Source organism: Carassius gibelio, chromosome A5 (genome assembly GCF_023724105.1).
Source record: "Carassius gibelio isolate Cgi1373 ecotype wild population from Czech Republic chromosome A5, carGib1.2-hapl.c, whole genome shotgun sequence".
NCBI lineage: Eukaryota > Metazoa > Chordata > Actinopteri > Cypriniformes > Cyprinidae > Carassius > Carassius gibelio.
This window is the reverse complement of record NC_068375.1, coordinates 22037797-22055640: the sequence shown is the minus strand read 5'-3', so window position 1 is coordinate 22055640 and position 17844 is coordinate 22037797. Positions and strand designations below refer to the sequence as shown.

At 36.7% G+C, this 17844-nt stretch overlaps 1 pseudogene; it reads left to right on the top strand.

Moving 5' to 3' along the window:
• Window positions 1-17844, top strand: part of LOC128003150 (cilia- and flagella-associated protein 299-like) — a 51419-nt pseudogene that overhangs the window by 9074 nt on the left and 24501 nt on the right.

Below are 17844 nucleotides of genomic sequence, written 5' to 3'. Positions count from 1 at the left end.
GAAGGGCTGAAGGCCACTATCAGAGCACATGGGTTCTCATAACACCTTTAGAGTGACACAGACTAATCGCCATGTCGCATTGCTGCAGTAATTCAGGCAAAAGGAGCCCCAACTAAGTATTGAGTGCTGTACATGCTCATACTGTTCATGTTCATACTTTTAGTTGGCCAAGAGTTCTAAAAATCCTTTCTTTGTATTGGTCTTAAGTAATATTCTAATTTTCTGATATTTGAATTTGGGATTTCCTTAGTTGTCAGTTATAATCATCAAAATTTAAATAAATAAACATTTGAAATATATCAGTCTGTGTGTAATGAATGAATATAAGTTTCACTTTTTGAATGGAATTTGTGATATAAATCAACTTTTTGATGATATTCTAATTATATGACCAGCACCTGTATATATATATATTCAGGGTTACTGTGAAAAAAAAATAGAAGAAAAAACTAACAATAATATTGATGAGATAATAATAATATTACAAATTCTGCTACTAATAACAAGGCAAGTTTGTTTATATAGCACATTTCTTAACATAAAGAAAGTAAAATAGTCATGAAGAAAAATAATGCAAAAATAAAAACAAGCAATTTTAAAACTTTGGAAATGATTTAAAAATTGACTTATTTAAAATGAATTTAAAACAGCTAAAAATAGATAATGATTTTACATGAAATACAGTGAATACGTAAAATACAGTGCAATCGGTTCGGACATCACATAGTGCTCATTCAATAAATGCACAGCTAAACAGATGGGTTTTGAGTCTAGATTTAAATGTGACTAGTATTTTAGCACATCTGATCTCTTCTGGAAGCTGCGGGCTGGAATCAGAGCCGGGTTTTTTTAGAGCCGTTTGCGTTAGGCTGCCCACTACCGGAGAAACCGGCAGGATCTTATGGTTGTTCTCAAAAGCTGAAGAATACCAAATTAACTCTTTTCTTTTCATTATTTTGACAGGAGAGGGTTGAAAATTAAATTATGCAACAAAAGACAAAATGAAGACAGGTCAATTCCACTAGTCAGAACATTTTGTAATATACAGTCCTTATGTTTTCTTAGTCTGTCTGTGGTTAATAGCCACTTTAGTATGCTGTATGATTAGAAGGTCTTGCAGGCTGATTGGGTTGGAACCACAAACCTAACATGTGCAAAGCAGATTAATCTAATGGACCACAGTGCTTGTGATGGAGGAATCCTGCTGAATGTCAGAGTGAGATGAAACAACTCATATAATGCAAAGGATATATTTTTCTAACATGATGCACATTTTTGGCGTTTAATGGTTTAATAAGAAAATTGGCTTTACTTAAGTAAACCAGTCAAAAGATTAGTCCATAAAATTAATATGAGTTCAGTTAATATATATTGTTAATATATTTAGATTTATTGTAGACTATAGCTTGACAGCACAGGTTAAAATGTAAAGTTTTGACAGGACCCCAGTTGTATTAAAATATCCTGAGTATAATTGAATGATGCTGCATGTTTCATTTAAACGTCAGTGGTTAACAATGAGAGACTTTTGTAAAATAAAGAGTCTAGTATGTGTAGCTGATACATTTGACTCAAGATAATCAGAGGTGACATAGAACTTCTTTTAAAAAAGGAGTTAAGTAAATTGTCATGCTGGGTGGAATTTCCCTTGACGTTTAACAGCCCAAATAATATTTTCCATAAGATTCTTTTTCTCCAAGTGCCCTCAGGAAAAATATTTCACAAACTGTACCTGCTGATTTTTAGAAATCACTGACTGTACTATTGAAAGCTGCCATCTAGTCAGCCAGGTCACTATGAATATAATGTTTCTTCTTTCTTATTATTTGAGAAACATTTTAAGCAACTGAAAGACTGAATTCTCAGCACAACAGCTATAATTCTTAGAGATATCTTAATCATCGTCAGAGATCCTTTTTGAGGGTAATTCAACCAATTGCTGAGTTTGTGATGTGTGAGGTTTTTCGATGACATTTCAATAATGGTCATAATCATTTGACAACACTTAATCCGTTTGGTTATTATTAGAAATGGGTACATATCAAATTTATGTGTCATGGGATGGCCAGAAATTAGAGCTCACGCCAGTGTTCAGTATTGAATTTCTTTCATTATAATCCAAGCGTTAAAGCCTGCCTCTCCTTTCAGCTGCACAAACAGATAGTTAAATTGAGCTTGAGAGCAGCTAGAAGATAAATCATTATTCGTTGTGTTGGTCAGTGCATAGCTGAGAGAGCACTACTGGGAACACTTTGTGTCCTGTGGTTGATAAAAATCTTCTTATTTTTCTGGCCGCCCATAGTCCCAGAGGTCTTTAACAGTGTTTGAGCATGGTAAGCACATTCTTTTTTTTATAGATAGGACATTGAAATTAAGGAAATAGATGCTGCCAAACATCTTGCTGCCATATTCAACAATTTAGTTGATTGAGTTTAATTTCTTATATTTGACTTGCATTGTTGTTGAGCAGTGGAATATTAGATTTCAGCCATGTTTCTGTTTTATAGGAAGGATTTGAAAAGGGAAAAGATTGATGTTTTTTTTCAATCTTCTTGAGTTAGGAACACTTGTTATTAGGAACTTGGGCCCACTCATGCCAGTGGTCATCTGTCCAAAGCAAGCAGCTCCCTCGCTCTGAATATTATTTATACTGTGCTTTCATGCAAGAGCGAGAGAGAAACAGAGAAAGATATGACCAAGAATGAGCTGCACTTCAGTGACCACAGTTGAAGCATCTCTCCAAGATACACAAGTTATGTCTTGCTGTTGTTCATTTGAATTTTTTTGCAGATATTTTTGCAACATTGTAACACAGTCTCTACTGCCCCATGTTTCTTCAAGGTTTAAGATTTTCTAGAAAGCATTATATAAAAATCACAATGTTTTGCACCCTCTGCTGTCACTTTCCATGTATTGTTTGTAGCTTTTATGGTAAATAAAAGATTATTAAATATTATTATTAGTAGTATTATTATTTGCAAAGAAAACATGAGGGGGAAAACTTGACACAATTTAATGGATTTTAAACATACCAAATATATATATATATATATATATATATATATATATATATATATATATATATATATATATATATAGTTTTTTTTTTTTTTTTTATGGGGTACTGCCAGTACAGTTTTTTATAAATACACCTAGCTTACTTTCCTCTTTTTCCTCAAGTTGTTGGGTATATTTTCTAAATTCTGTAGGAAAAAATGCAAAGAAATATATTTTTCCTCAATTACAGATATTTGGGTCATTAAAGCACATTAATTCAGAACTGGAACCACGGCAAACATTGCTACATTTAAGAAGATGAATGATAAACACCGTCCAAATTATTAAAAAACACCCAAGTTTCACGTCTTGCTGCACCTGATCACTAGCTACAGCAATTGCTGTGTGAAAGCAGAGGCCACATTAATTCTCTCAAATGAGGCCTAATAAAGAGTCCTGTCAGATTGATGGGGAATGTTCCATTTGGCATCGTTTGTGGGGGTTGTTCTCACTCTTCAAGCGTGACTTTTGCTGTTTCCCTAGCTACTGGATTGGGGTAACCCCTTTTACTTGCCTCCTCAACACCTGTGTTTACATTGGGGCCTCGGCCCCAATGACCCAGCAGCGGTCCCTCGCTCAAACCGAAGATGAAGTGGGCTCCCAGCTCTCAAATATATGCTGCTCCTGCACTTTCACCACTATGCAATTCCTCTAGGAGTTCCATTGTGGGCATCAGCAAAAGAGTGGTATAGGTTACATTCCTCCTTCATATTGGAGTTTATTTGAACACAGAAGGGGTGAAAACAAAGAGAACCTGCACCATATTATTGCTATGTGTGTTTGGGAAAAGGTTTCTTTATGCTTCTCTTTGTCTGTACGTTACTAATGCTGCTAAAACATAAATCATCTTTAAAAGTTGCATATTGCTAGAGAACAAAAGGCAGCATAGTTGTTTTAAGGAATGAATCATTGGCTTTCAGTTCAGTTAATTAATTTCTTTTCATTACACTTAAGTGCAGCTTGTTTTCATCTTGTACCCTCAGTTATGTTACTAAAATTGATATTTGGCCACCGTAACCATCTTGACTAACAGAACATTATGATAGAAGAAGCTGTCTAAACTCCAAACATTTTTGCAAAGCCTACATTGTCAACAGTATAACATATTTAATGTCAAGACTCAAGGCAGAGAAATATTTTGATGAAACAAAAATGTAAAAAAAAAATGTGAATGATCGGACTAAAACTGTGTGTATTTAGTCCGATCATTCACATTGTAGCCATGATTCAGCTTTTACTTCTAGGACTTAAATCCCTTCAAAATAGTATAGTATCTGTCCTTAAACATTTATGTGCTGAGAGCATATAGAAAAGTAAAAAGTTAGATTATATGAAAGAAGTTAAACTCATACATCTGTACGCTACGTGTGCAGTGTAGTGTACACTACGTGTTTTCTTTTTTTTTTTCAAAACTGGTTTTAAAACTCAAAACATCTGGAGTACCTTACGTTTGAGCTAAGGACTTTTGACAGGGCTAATAAATTTCATGACGGGGGTTGGATACCAGTATTAAACTGTAACGTACACATTTGGAGTCAGCTTACGCTAGGAAACTTTCAATTTACAGTTATGAACTAAATCTCTCTATTCAGCAGATTTGTGATTTAAAACCCATGAAGGCTTACAGATTCTTTTGTCATTTAATTCTTTTTGGACTATTTCGCAGTGTTGATAAAGTTCTTATATGTGCTTTTTCTTCTCCTTAACTAGCCTTGTTATTGACACGGTTACACTCGAGGGCTATATATCAAGAATAAAGGCCATCTGTACTCCATTTTGGCAAAGAATCTCTTTTATTATCCTTCACTGTGATTAATTACTTCTGTGGGTGTGTGGCTAGTCCAAATGATTCCCCTCTTTTGTGGTCACAAATTAAAGTTGACCAACTCACATGCATTCATAAACACAGAAAACCTTATGAATGAGTCAAAAAAAGACCAAAAATACTCACTGATTTAAGTGTAAAACTGTGTAAAACTGATTAAGATATCCGTAACTTGTTTGATGCTTCAGAAATGTGCAGAAGAGCAAGTGTACTACAATGAATTGACTTTCTTACTCTTGTGCGCAAACACACATTGACACACATTGTGCCCTCTGTCTTTAAATTGATGCTGACCAGCTGAGTGTCATGCCTTATGTCCGAAACACCCTTACATTGAATGTAAATAACCAAACCCTCTGTGTGCATCAACACCATATTTCAAGGGCACTTAGGCTTGTTCTCTAAGGGCTATTCGTCATAGTCCAATAAAAATGGGGGCTTGGTTTCTTTGCGACTGTGTGTCTAGGCTGCTAAAGCCCCAAAAAAACATTCTCCCTCAAAACCTAAATTCTGGCAGTGGATCTATGCTCAATATAAAGACATGTTATCTTGTCTTTTTTTACTATTCAGTAATACTTCACATTATTTTTAAATAGGTCTGTCCTGACAACCTTGTGCAGACTGAGTTGGAAACACAATTAGACACTGAGACCCAAGGTCCACCTCTGTCCTTATCACCCATGCCACTTTGAAACTTGTGAATATTAAAAGTGTGCAGGATGTAAGTGTGGTAAATAAAGCTGGACATAATTTATGTTTTCTCAGAAACCTTTCATGTGCATGTGGCATCTGGCAAATGATTAAATGTGTACTTTACAATTAGCTATGTAAAAATGTTATTGAGACACATCTGTCTAACACTCATTTTGAATCCAAATATTACACAGCTGTGATTATGTTTTCATCATAAGTACTAAACTAACGGAAAACTAGTGGTTCTACAGTGAATTCTCAAGTATTTTGCTTGGGTTAGGAAATAAAGACTTGCTGCTTATTAGCTCATCAACTGCAGTGATACAATTGTCAGTGTTAATTATTATTATTTAGATTTTAATTTTGCATTTGGTTAAGTAATTTTAGTACTTTAATCTAAACTTATTTATTTAGTTAATTTATTTATTTAGTTTAAGTTACCATCTAATACTTACATTTTGTTTGTTGTAAGATTTATTTCAGTTACTACAAATTATTTTAATAGTTTTAGTTTCAGTTAAGAAAAACACTTTTTACAGTAAGGCTGAACTGATTAGCATTAACAACTTGAAATGTTAAAAACAAGATTAGAAATTCAAATTAATCTAAATGAATAAGTGTAAAAGTCTTAGTACTTAATGCATCAACTAATGTGTTGGAAAGTGTCCACACTTTATCTTAATGCATTTGTACGTGTGTGAAGACATGAAGTAATAATAGAATAAGATAGACTTTAGCTGATGAATGTCCTTTTAGGTCTACATTTGTTGCTGTAAAATTTAACAGTCCATTTTACAGTTGTCCGCTAAATGATGCAAGACTAATCTAAAATACTTGTGCTAGTCTGCAGTGAACAATGAGATCAGTTTGGCTTGAGTTACACCCTAAAGTGTTCCAAATTCTTTCCCATTACTTCTTACATAATAAGAACACACACAGTTCCTCTCATATCAATGTCTATCACTGACATAGCATTCTGTTTGTATTATTATTACACTTGCTCATGGTACTGCTATTCCAACCATTGTCTTTCTAATTCAACACAGCCCTGATTGTTGATGCACAGTGACATGTTAGCATATACAGAACTAGGTAACGTCATCCATGTGTGTTGAGGAATGGCTGCGTGAAAACTTGGAAGACCCTGTGGATTGCATTTTTTAAATAGATAGCCAATGAAGTTATTCCTGAGATGTACTCAGGCAGGCTGGTCATATTTTTTAACACTTCTGCTTGTTGATACCAGACATTGTTTTGACAAGAACTTGCTTGGGTGGTCACATAGCATTTTGGAGGTATGACGTATTCTGGCTGAATTTCATGTTACACCTTGAGGAGGAATCAATGTACAAATAGTGTGAATTGTGAAAAGGGAACAAACATTAACAGAAACAGCTCATTTTATTATTATTATTATTATTATTGTTTTAGCATATAAAAGTAGATTGTAAATATTTCACATGGTACTTGACATGGGCCCTAGATCAACTTTGACAGCATAAAAAAAAAAAACCTTTGAAAGCATAATGGCCCCTGTCCTGCATTCACTGAAGAACGGTAATAAAGGCCTCTCGTGCTAGTATTACAGTGCCTGGCATCCGGCTGCAGGTTACAGGCAGTCAAGTACTTGACCAAAATAAATGTCATGTGTGTGTTCCATTTACTTAGAGCTTTTCTCCCCAGTTTCTTTTCATCATCCAGAAAAAACAGAGCGGGGCCCCAAGTGCATCATGGTCTGTTAAATCCTTTCTGAGCAGCAAGCCTCTTTGTAAAAGCCCCCCACCACCTGCCACCCTGTAACTTGATTATGGCAACAGAGTGTGCCCAATGGGAGGAGTGGTGCAGGGTGTCATTAGGAATATTATGTCTTCAGGCCAATACAGGTGCATAACTTTTTAATTTCATAGTAGTTTTCTTAGTGACTGATAACAAATATAACCAAGGTGGTTTGTGACTAAGGCGCTGTTTATGCTAGCGCGTCTGGATTTTAAAATGAAAATGATCCTCGTCCATTCTGCAGTTTTCACGGCATAAAAGCATGTCAATTACCATTCATGCGCACTGGGCATGCGCATTAAAATTTTAAAAAGTAAATTGGTTGCCAGTCACTGGCAGGTACAACAATGGGCATGATGGCGAGGAAAAGCAAGAATGTCTTTGTTGCCGATTGCTCTAAGCACAGCTTGCCTTTTGCGCATGTAGGCAGCTGCTGTATTATAAAAGACTGAATTTACCTGCACAGTTGCTGCTAAAATTACAACAAAGCCAGGAAAGTTTGCAGTTCGGTCTCCATGTTATTGTTTACACGGGCAAGGATATGCAAAGTGATTGTGGGCAGCCATGCCATCGTTTTCAAAAGTTTTAGTTTTGGTCTGTTTACACTAAAATGCAACCCCAGAGTTGTGGGCTCCTGCAGCAGGGTTAGCAGGGAAACTGTTAGTTAAGTACACTAAGAGTGTTCTTCGAAGTGTACTTGCAGTGAAAGTCGGCTAAAAGTATATATAATAACTAGTAGTAAAATAACAGTAAAAAGGTGCACTTGTAGAACAGTTGCTAAACTAAAATAAAATTAAGATGTACTCAGAATTTACTACTGTTACACTTTAGTAGGGATGGGCGTATTGATCCTGAAGTATCGATACTGATGCGAATACTGAAAGTATCGATGGTCAAATAAAAAATATTATTACTAACTAAAACTTTAATTTACCAGTGATTTTGTTTGTTTAACAATTTAATAATTGTGTAGGACAGAACTATTTTCCTGCTCATCTGAATACATGCAAATGTTGATAGACAGAACCAATCAATCACAGACAGCGTTCACTCACTTCTGACAGTGCAAACAGGGCTGTTTCCCAAAAGTATCATAAGACAAAGATGGCGGATTCTCTCTTTTCCATCAGAATGGTGTTTTTCGTGTTTTTTGTCTTGTGAGTCACAGTGTTTTTGTACATCTTCATCTCGTCTACCTGTCTTTAAGCTTGCATACAGTCATGAGTTTCTGCTCAATGTCAGCAGAACCACATTTTAAGAGTTAAACTCTGCACACGGAAGAGCTGCGGGATCCCATTGCAAATGGCTACTCCTTTGGTGAACTCCTTTGGTGAACTCAATTCACAGTTGAGTCAATTATTCATGATTATCACAGAGCTTTCGATACAACATAACGAGGAATAAAACTGTTCACAAACTTCATTAGTTCTCATGTGTAGGTTCACACATTGTTTGAAGGTGCAGAAACATGAGATTTCAGAGGGTTTTTTTTTTTTTGTAAAATCTATATGAACTTTTTTAGGTCATGTTTTGTACTCTTTGGACAGCCACAGTCAACATCCACTTTTGTTGTATGGATAAGAGGTGTCTGAACATTGTGCTTGATACAACTCTTTGTGTTCCACAGATCAGGAGGGTGAAGTAATAATTTAAATTTTTGTGTGAACTGTTAAGGGTTAGTTCACCCCAAAATTTTAATTAGCCCATAAATTACTCACCCTCAAGGAATCCTATGTGTATATGACTTTGTTCTTTCAGATGAATCCAGTTGGAGTTATATTAAAAGTTGTCTTTGATCTTTCAAGCTGTTTCATGGCACTTAGCGTGTGTTGCAGTGCTTCAGTCCAAAAGAAGTGAAATAAAAAGCACCCATCCATAAAAAAAGTGTCTCACACGGCTCCAAGGGGTTAAACAAAGTCCTCCTGTAGTGAATCGATGAGTATTTGTAAGAAAAATAACCATATTTAAAAGATCAAAACAAAACAAAGGAGGAGAGGGTAATCTCTGCTGCCCTTTTCACCTGTTTTTGCTCTCTGTGAGGAAAAAAGGTTCTCAAATACTTGTTTACAGTTACTGGCAGACAGATGATTCTACAGGTATACTGCAGACATTATGAATGTTGAGCAAATTTGGGGTGAAATACAAGGCGCTATTGCTGGTACTTCACTGTGAAATGTCTGAGAGATGAATGCCAATGTGTATTATGTCAGGTGTATATGCTGGAGTTTGTCAAATCTTTGTTTTCATGGAAATGGGCCGAATAGCACAGAGAGAAAAAAAAACCTCTGAAATGACAGATATAATAATTTGAGAGAGGATTTATTCAATAGCAATTTCCACTGATTAATTACCAGCAGTTTTAGGGTGGAAGCAGTATGATTTATTGAATGAAAATATAATTTTGTCGGAAATCACTCCTTGAGATTATTTACATTTTTCAGGCAGAATATTTCATAATTTTAATGAAACCAAATATTCTGGATATTTTTATAATCTGTATCATTGTTACAATGACTGTAGGCATTTGGTGTATTTTACAGTTCAGTAGTAATTTAAATCAGAGGAGTATTTGTTTCTCTTAAATATTTTGGGTGCATTTTTATTAATATTTTTTTAAAGTTATTATGAATATTGTTGTGATATATCTTTTAAAAAGTGTTTTTACTCTGTGAGGAAAAGATATTAAAAAAATATCTAAATTCAGAACTACTTTCATACCGTAATACATTGATCCATACAGTGCATTTCTGAAAGCATTTCATTGAATCACCTCGTTTTTTGGGGTCTATAACATCAGTGTTTGTCAGTGAGAAATAATTAAACCAAGAACATTTAGGCATGAAAAAGAATTTTAAGAGACATTTCAAACTGTTTAAATGTTGTCTTTTCCAGGAAGCTGGCAAGTATAGGAAAGGAACTCAAAGATAACTTCCTGAGAGCCCTGGCAGAGCGGGAGGACGCTTACCGCAGTGGGGAAATGACTGTGAGTACATTATTGCAGCACTCCATTTGCTACGTAATGGGATTCCCCCAGAATATTTCTGCAATTCCATTAGGACAGGAACACAACCCACACTGTGTCAGATTTTGGAGGTTAAGCCCCCCTTCTCTTGCACACCTTACTATATTGTCATTCAAGCCTTTCCTGTGTGCGTTGTTTCTCTTTAAAGACACTGAAGGCAAAGCAAGGCAAGTTTATTTATATAGCACATTTCGTAAAATAATAATATAATAATAATAATCACAAAAATAAAACAAGGAATTAAAAAACTTTGAAAACAATTAAAAAAAAAATATTTTAAATGAATTTAAGACAATCATTTGCAATCATTTCAGGTTGCATAAAGTGCAGTGCAATTCATAAAATACAGTGAAACCAGTTTAGACATCACACAGCGCTCATTCAATAAATGCACAGCTAAACATATGAGTTTTGAGTCTAGATTTTAAAGTGTCTAATGTTTTAGCACATTTGATCTCTTCTGGAAGACATTTTGAAATATCACATAGTCCTAAGTATTCAGACCCTTTGCTCAGTATTTAGTAGAAGCACCCTTTTGATCTAATACAGCCATGAGTCTTTTTGGGAAAGATGCAACAAGTTTTTCACACCTGGATTTGGGGATCCTCTGCCTTTCCTCCTTGCAGATCCTCTCCAGTTCTGTCAGGTTGGATGGTAAACATTGGTGGACAACCATTTTCAGGTCTCTCCAAAGATGCTCAATTGGGTTTAAGTCAGGGCTCTGGCTGGGTCATTCAAGAACAGTCACGGAGTTGTTGTGAAGCCACTCCTTTGTATTTTAGCTGTGTGCTTAGGGTCATTGTCTTGTTGGAAGGTGAACCTTTGGCCCAGTCTGAGGTCCTCAGCACTCTGGAGAAGGTTTTCATCCAGGATATCCCTTTTCTTGGCCACATTCATCTTTTCCTCGATTACAACCAATCGTCCTGTCAGTGCAGCTGAAGAACACCCCCACAGCATGATGCTGCCACCACCATGCTTCCCTGTTGGGACAGGTGATGAGCAGTGCCTGGTTTTCTCCACACATACCGCTTAGAATTAAGGCCTGAAAGTTCTATCCTGGACTCATCAGACCAGAGAGTCCTTTAAGTGTTTTTCTTTAGCAAACTCCATGGGGGCTTTCATGTGTCTTGCATTGAGGAGAGGTTTCCGTCGGGTCACTCTGCCATAAAGCCCTGACTGGTGGAGGGCTGCAGTGATGGTTGACTTTCTACAACTTTCTCACTTCTCCCGACTGCATCTCTGGAGCTCAGCCACAGTGATCTTTGGGAAACCACTACTATACCGTTACACGTCATCATTCGTCATCTAACTCTTATAATACACACATATACTGGTGTGCTGGTGTGCATTAGAGCCTTTAATTATCGTTCTGTAGTAATGCGCTGCTTAGCGACACACACACAATTATCCAGGAGAAAATAAACTTGTCAATGCTGCCCCACGACTCTTATTAAATACAGTTTACTTTACGCTACATTATATTTTCCAGCGACGAGATGATACAATTTCATGAATTCACTGTGTAAAATGCCTTTTTGAGATCTCCCTCATCCAGGCGGCTATATTGCTAACATACAATTAAACAATAAGGTGTTTTTGTTTGACTGAAATCCACATTTTGTTCTTACTAAATTTGAAATTAAAGCATCTTGTATTGACAAGGCCGGAAAGGACTTAAAATGCAAACTAAAAGTCCACATACTGTAAGTCATGCCCATAATTCAGCTAAATGATAATTGTACATGACCTATGTGTTATAACAATTTGATTTGGAGCCTTGTCACAATATCCAAGAAAAAAATCTGATCACCATGTGTCATGGCCTTGTGTTCTGAAATCCTTAATAGATGAGACTACTGCCCCAAAGAACTTTGTTTTATTTAATAAATCTGGGATGAAAGATCTTGTTTGGGAATTTTTACCTCCTACAAAGGAGAAATTGTTTATTTTAACTGCTTCATGGGTCAAATGGTGGAAGCGTTAAAGAATTCTAATAAATCTGTCTCAGTGCAACTTAAGAAGGGGAAATAAATGAATAAATGAAAGTGGAATGTAAACTCTAGTCATATTTGTTCTGGCCACCCAGGAGACTAAAAGTTTTTCAGCACTCACCTCATCACAACCAGATAGAAAACAAGTGTTTTTTACCTGACCCTCTTGTACTAACCCCAGTGGGATGTGTGAGTTTACGAACAAATAAGGAGCACACAGCAAGCTGAGCCAGTGTCTGCTGACAGACTTTCCCACTAATTGTTGACTCTGTAAAAATGCTATTTTAAAGCCCCAGCTCAGAGTCATAATGTCTTGGATATGTATGGTAACTCTACGTGTTGGGGGTCGCCCAGCCCACAGCTTTACAAGTATCTGTCAGTGAGGCACCACAAGCAAATGCCCAGGAGGATGCAACACTTCTAGTTGAGTGAGCTCACGACCTGAGCAGGCAGGGCATACACTGTGCATGATAAGCCAGGGTGATGGCATCCACAATCCAGTGGGCCATCATCTGCTTAGAGACGGCATTCCCCTTCTGTTGGCCTCCATAACAGACAAAGAGCTTGTCTGAGGTCCTGAAGCTTTGTGTCCAGTCTATGTAGCATCTCAATGCTCAGACAGGACAGAGCAAAGCCAGGGCTGGGTCTGCCTCCTCCAAGGGAAGCGCCCAGGTCCCAAGAGGGGGGCCGGGAAGGATTTAACCTCCTGGCCCCTCTAAGGAACCTTATGACGAGGTCATGCTTACCCAAAGACTTCCCATTTGCAGGGTCATGGTGCACACTAATTGCAGCAACCTGGACTTTGAGGGTGGAGGGAGACAGCCTTCGCTCCAGCCCTTGCTGCAGAAATGAAAACACGACCACAATCGGGTATCTCTGAGTCACCATAGAGTCACCATTCCAATGTTGCGAAAAGCTGGTATGCATTGCACCTGCTGACTTATTATACTCACACTGTGATCAGCGGCAGCTGGATGTAATAATTGCATGCCAATGTGCATTGGCTTGTTTAGTTTACACTCAAAGTAGATTGGTGTTTCGAAGTGATATCCTAATTTGTTGGTCACAGACGAGACGTTGAAAGTGACCGACTGAAAGGGAACCCAGTATAATCGAGACTGTTCCTTTTATTGGAGAAAAAACATCTTTCTGAAAAATTATTGCATTCATAAATATGAGTGAAAAGAATGTAAAAATGTTATTTATTGTGGCTTATCATAAACAATATCATGCTGACAGATCCTCAATTACAGTACAGAACCAATTAAAGGTAGGGTAAGTGATTTCTGGTAGTCGATGTTGATATTTCAAATCACCAAAACAAACATGCCCCTACCCCAAAAGGGTCTCGCCCCTATTTTGATAGTTCTGCCCTACACATACGTAGGCAACCTTTTTATGGTTTACCTTTTATGGTTTACTCTTACTTTTCGGACACACTTTGGGAGGTGACACTTGAAACGGAGAGTGGAGGAGGTTTAGATGCTCAGGCTTATAGGGTGTGGGAAAGAATATGTCTTTATCATAGCTGAAGGGAACGACAGTACGATTGTAAATGAACAAACAAGTGGAAATGACACATGAAAATATTCAAGCAACAGTCAGCATATATTAGTTCTGTGAAACAAAGCAAAATCAATGTTACTCAACTAATGAGAAGAAACAAAGCAACCTCGGCATCAGATCACAGGCCTTGCGCTCCTTGAGTTCCCTCTAGTGCTGGAAAGCTGATCCAAAATTTATTTTGTTCCACAGACATTTTCCTCTTTGTTTTTTTTTTATCTGCCATCTCTATCTTTCTCTCATTGCTCGGCTTGGCGTATGTCTGTCCTGTGCACTGAGTGCTCTCTCTCCTCCACATCATGAGTAGACACGCCCCTTACTGCTGATTGACTACAAGTTTGTTTTGGTACCCGGCCCGACTTGGCTTTCTAAAGCGTTTTTGAAAAGATACATACCCCACCTTTAATCAAACTAGAAAGTGCACATTGGAAGGGGGTGAGAGGGGAACACAATGATAGACATTTGATAGATGAATATTTATTTATTTATTTTATTTTGTTCAGTTTGTTAGTGATTCCATTACAATTGCAGAGATTATAGAGTTTCCACTACACATTAGTAAGGTTTTGATAATGTTAAGAAATGCTTGCATGCCTGTGTGAAAGTAGTGTATTTGGGAATAATAGATTTTTGGAGGAAACCGTTATATAATAAGAGACTGCAAGTTCTGTTTAACTTGCATGTCCCAGTTGTTCAATGTATGTTTCAACTTGTTTTAAATTTGCCAATGTGGCATTTTACTGAAAAAAAAGGCTACAATTGTGTTTCAGCTTAATAATGGGCCCAGATTTGGTCAAAATAAAGGGGAAAGCAAATGCTACTGTCATTTAAGTTCTTATCAGCACCATCAGGCAGGGCGTTCTTGAGTCCTGTGGTTTATGTTATCTCTTCAATCAGCTGAGCTCATAAAGGACCCAGCTCAGCGTACATTGTACTTTTCCTCCTCATTGGTGTTGCGAAAGTTGCCCTGCTGCCAAAAGTCACACACAAACAAAAGGTGCACCTGGACAGCTTTGTCATTATTTACTCTAGGAAAGTTATAAGGCAGTTTTTTTTTTTTATCAAATCCAGGTCACACCTGTGCTGGATTGCCTGAGGGGCTCCATTGTTGGGTGGTACACATTTGAAACTGAAGGTGCTCTAACCCCTAAACCCACCCCACCCTCCTGCTATTTGTTTTTGCTCTTAACCCATTGATACAATAATGTCAGCATTTGTGCCCTCTTCAATTTCACAGCCAGTGTGGTTGATTTTGTACTATTCATTCTCTATAGTTTGAATTTCATGATGGAATTAAGTCATCCAAGTGCATTGTGGGTGGCTCTGAGAAGAGTATCTGCAACCTCGGTCATATTGTTGCCATTGTGTGAACATGTTTTTGAGGTGATACGTGAATAAACAGTCACATAATAAATTAATGGGTGGGTAGGTGGTAGTATTCTCCCTCATGCATTTATTTATGCTGAGAAAATCTTGCACATGCTAGTCAAACCACAGTTGCCAAGTAAGTTACAAACTGAAATTCTTGATTTGTTGAGGTTTGTGATCAATCAAGAGTGCTGGAATGTACTGAAATATTGTTATAGATTTAATAAGAATGACATCATATTCACATTTTCACTCTAATGTGTATGTATGTAAGGGGAGGGGGGGCCCTTGGTTCCCCAAAATCTGTGAGGGTATCAAATTTATTTACAAATTGTGACCCAGGAACACAAAAAATGTATACAACATCTGAAAGCTGAACACATAAGCTTTCAATTGATGTAAGGTTTGTTAGGATCATACAATATTTGGCCGAGATAAAACAATTTGAAAATCTGAAATATGAGTGTGCAAAAAAAATCTAAATAATGAGAAAATCACCTTTAAAGTTATCCAAATGATGTTCTTAGCAATGCATAATGCTAATCAAAAATGACGTTTTTATAAATTTACGGTAGGATTTACTAAATATCTTCATGGAATATGATCTTTACTTAATATCATAATGATTTTTGGCATAAAAAGAAAAATCGATAACTTTGACCCATATAATGTTTTTTGGCTATTGCTAAAAATATACCCCAACGACTTAAGACTGGATTTGTGGTCCAGGGTCACAGTTTAAATTTAATGCACTATAACATTATTGTAGTTATTATTATTTTATATATATATACAGTAGTTATATTTAGTTGACACCTGTGGTGTGACATACTGCATTCTATTTTTGATGATTTCAATATGTCATTTTATTACCACTTTTGAGAGATTACATAAAGTATTTATATTTCCATATATTTGTCATTCTACAGTACAGGACCAATTAACTAGAAAGGGCACATTGGAATACTCCGCAAACTAAACAAGCTAAAGTGAATATATCTTCAGAGCGCCTTATATGAGTTGATTTTCACCTGAGCTCCTTATTGCCCTTGAACATATTTTGTTGTCTTAAGCAAACATTGCCCATGTGAGGTAGCAGAATGATATCTGAATTTTGAAGGCCTGTTCATAAAATAGACATGATCCTACTGATTATTATTTAAAATCTGAGTGAAAAACATCTTAGCGTTTTAAAACAAAAAAGCATGTTCTTGTCCTTTGTCTACAGGTCCAGCAAGTTCTGTATTGATAAGTTGTGTTAATGTATAGAAAATACTGTGGTCAGTCATGCAGTTCAAAGATCACATTAAGGAGCATAGAAATAAGTGAATTTCCCAGCCATATACCATTACAGTGAGTATATGTGTCCCGGTCAGTCGGCCCTTTGTCCTTGTCATGGCCAGTAAAATAACAATAGCATGTTGGTTTCAAAGCACTTGACCAAAGGTGGAGGTCCCTTAGAAAACCGTCATGCAGAGCTATCATGTGACCTCCCCTTGAAAGCCCCACAAAGACTTTCAAAGGGTTGAGGGTTGGGGTATCTGACCCCCCTAAGTTTGGACTCATTCATTGAATAGACAAAGAAGTCCCTTTGTAAAATGAATTTAGATATGCTTGGTATTTTGTTAAGGGTTCTCCATTTTGTGCGTTGTCACAAAATATTTTTACACACCCTTATACACAAATAATGCATAAAATGGTATGTGAATAGTGTGATTAATATCTGGATATCTGTTTAATACAAAGAGAAGAGATCAAGTTTGGGTATGTTAGCAAAGAGGTACAAGTTGCATGATGTTTTTCCTGCTCACATGGTTGCAAGAACCCATCCTCAACGGTTTCCTGTAGCCTGCCTCTTTAATGAACAGCTGCAAGGGCTTGACCATCTTCTCAAATATGTGCTGGAAGATTTTTAGAGGAGGTGAAACGGGATACACTTAATAAAATTTCTCAAGTGTCTAGGTTTTGTTCATCCTTGTGGTGCATTCTTAAGACTCAAGGCTGTTGACTCACACCATTGTAATTAATGTGTGGATTCATTTATTAATGATGTACATCATTGATATGCATTTGCATTGTATCTGACAATGTAGAAGAGCTTTTGGTAAACACATGTAGGATATTGGCGTAGTTAACAGTGCATGTGTCTATACAGATTCAGTGAAAGTTCACTCAGAAATAAGAGTTGTGCCATCATTTTTTCACCCTCATGTTGTTGCAAACCTGACTTAATTTCTAAAATATTTATAAAATATTTCCAAAACAGCATTGGACCCCACTGACTTCATTTTATTGAGACATTTTTCAAAATATCTTCTTTTGTGTACCACAGAATAAAGAAAATCATACAGGTTTGCAATGGCATGAGGATATGTAAACCATCATTTTTGGGGCAACTACTACTTTAACACAATTTCTCTGGTTCTGCTTCAGTGGTTTAAATGAATTCCAGCATCTTGCTGTTTTACTGTGATATATAACGTATAACAGCTTGATCTGATCCTTGCGCCATAAATCAGACATCTCCTTAAGTGTTTAGAAGCATTATG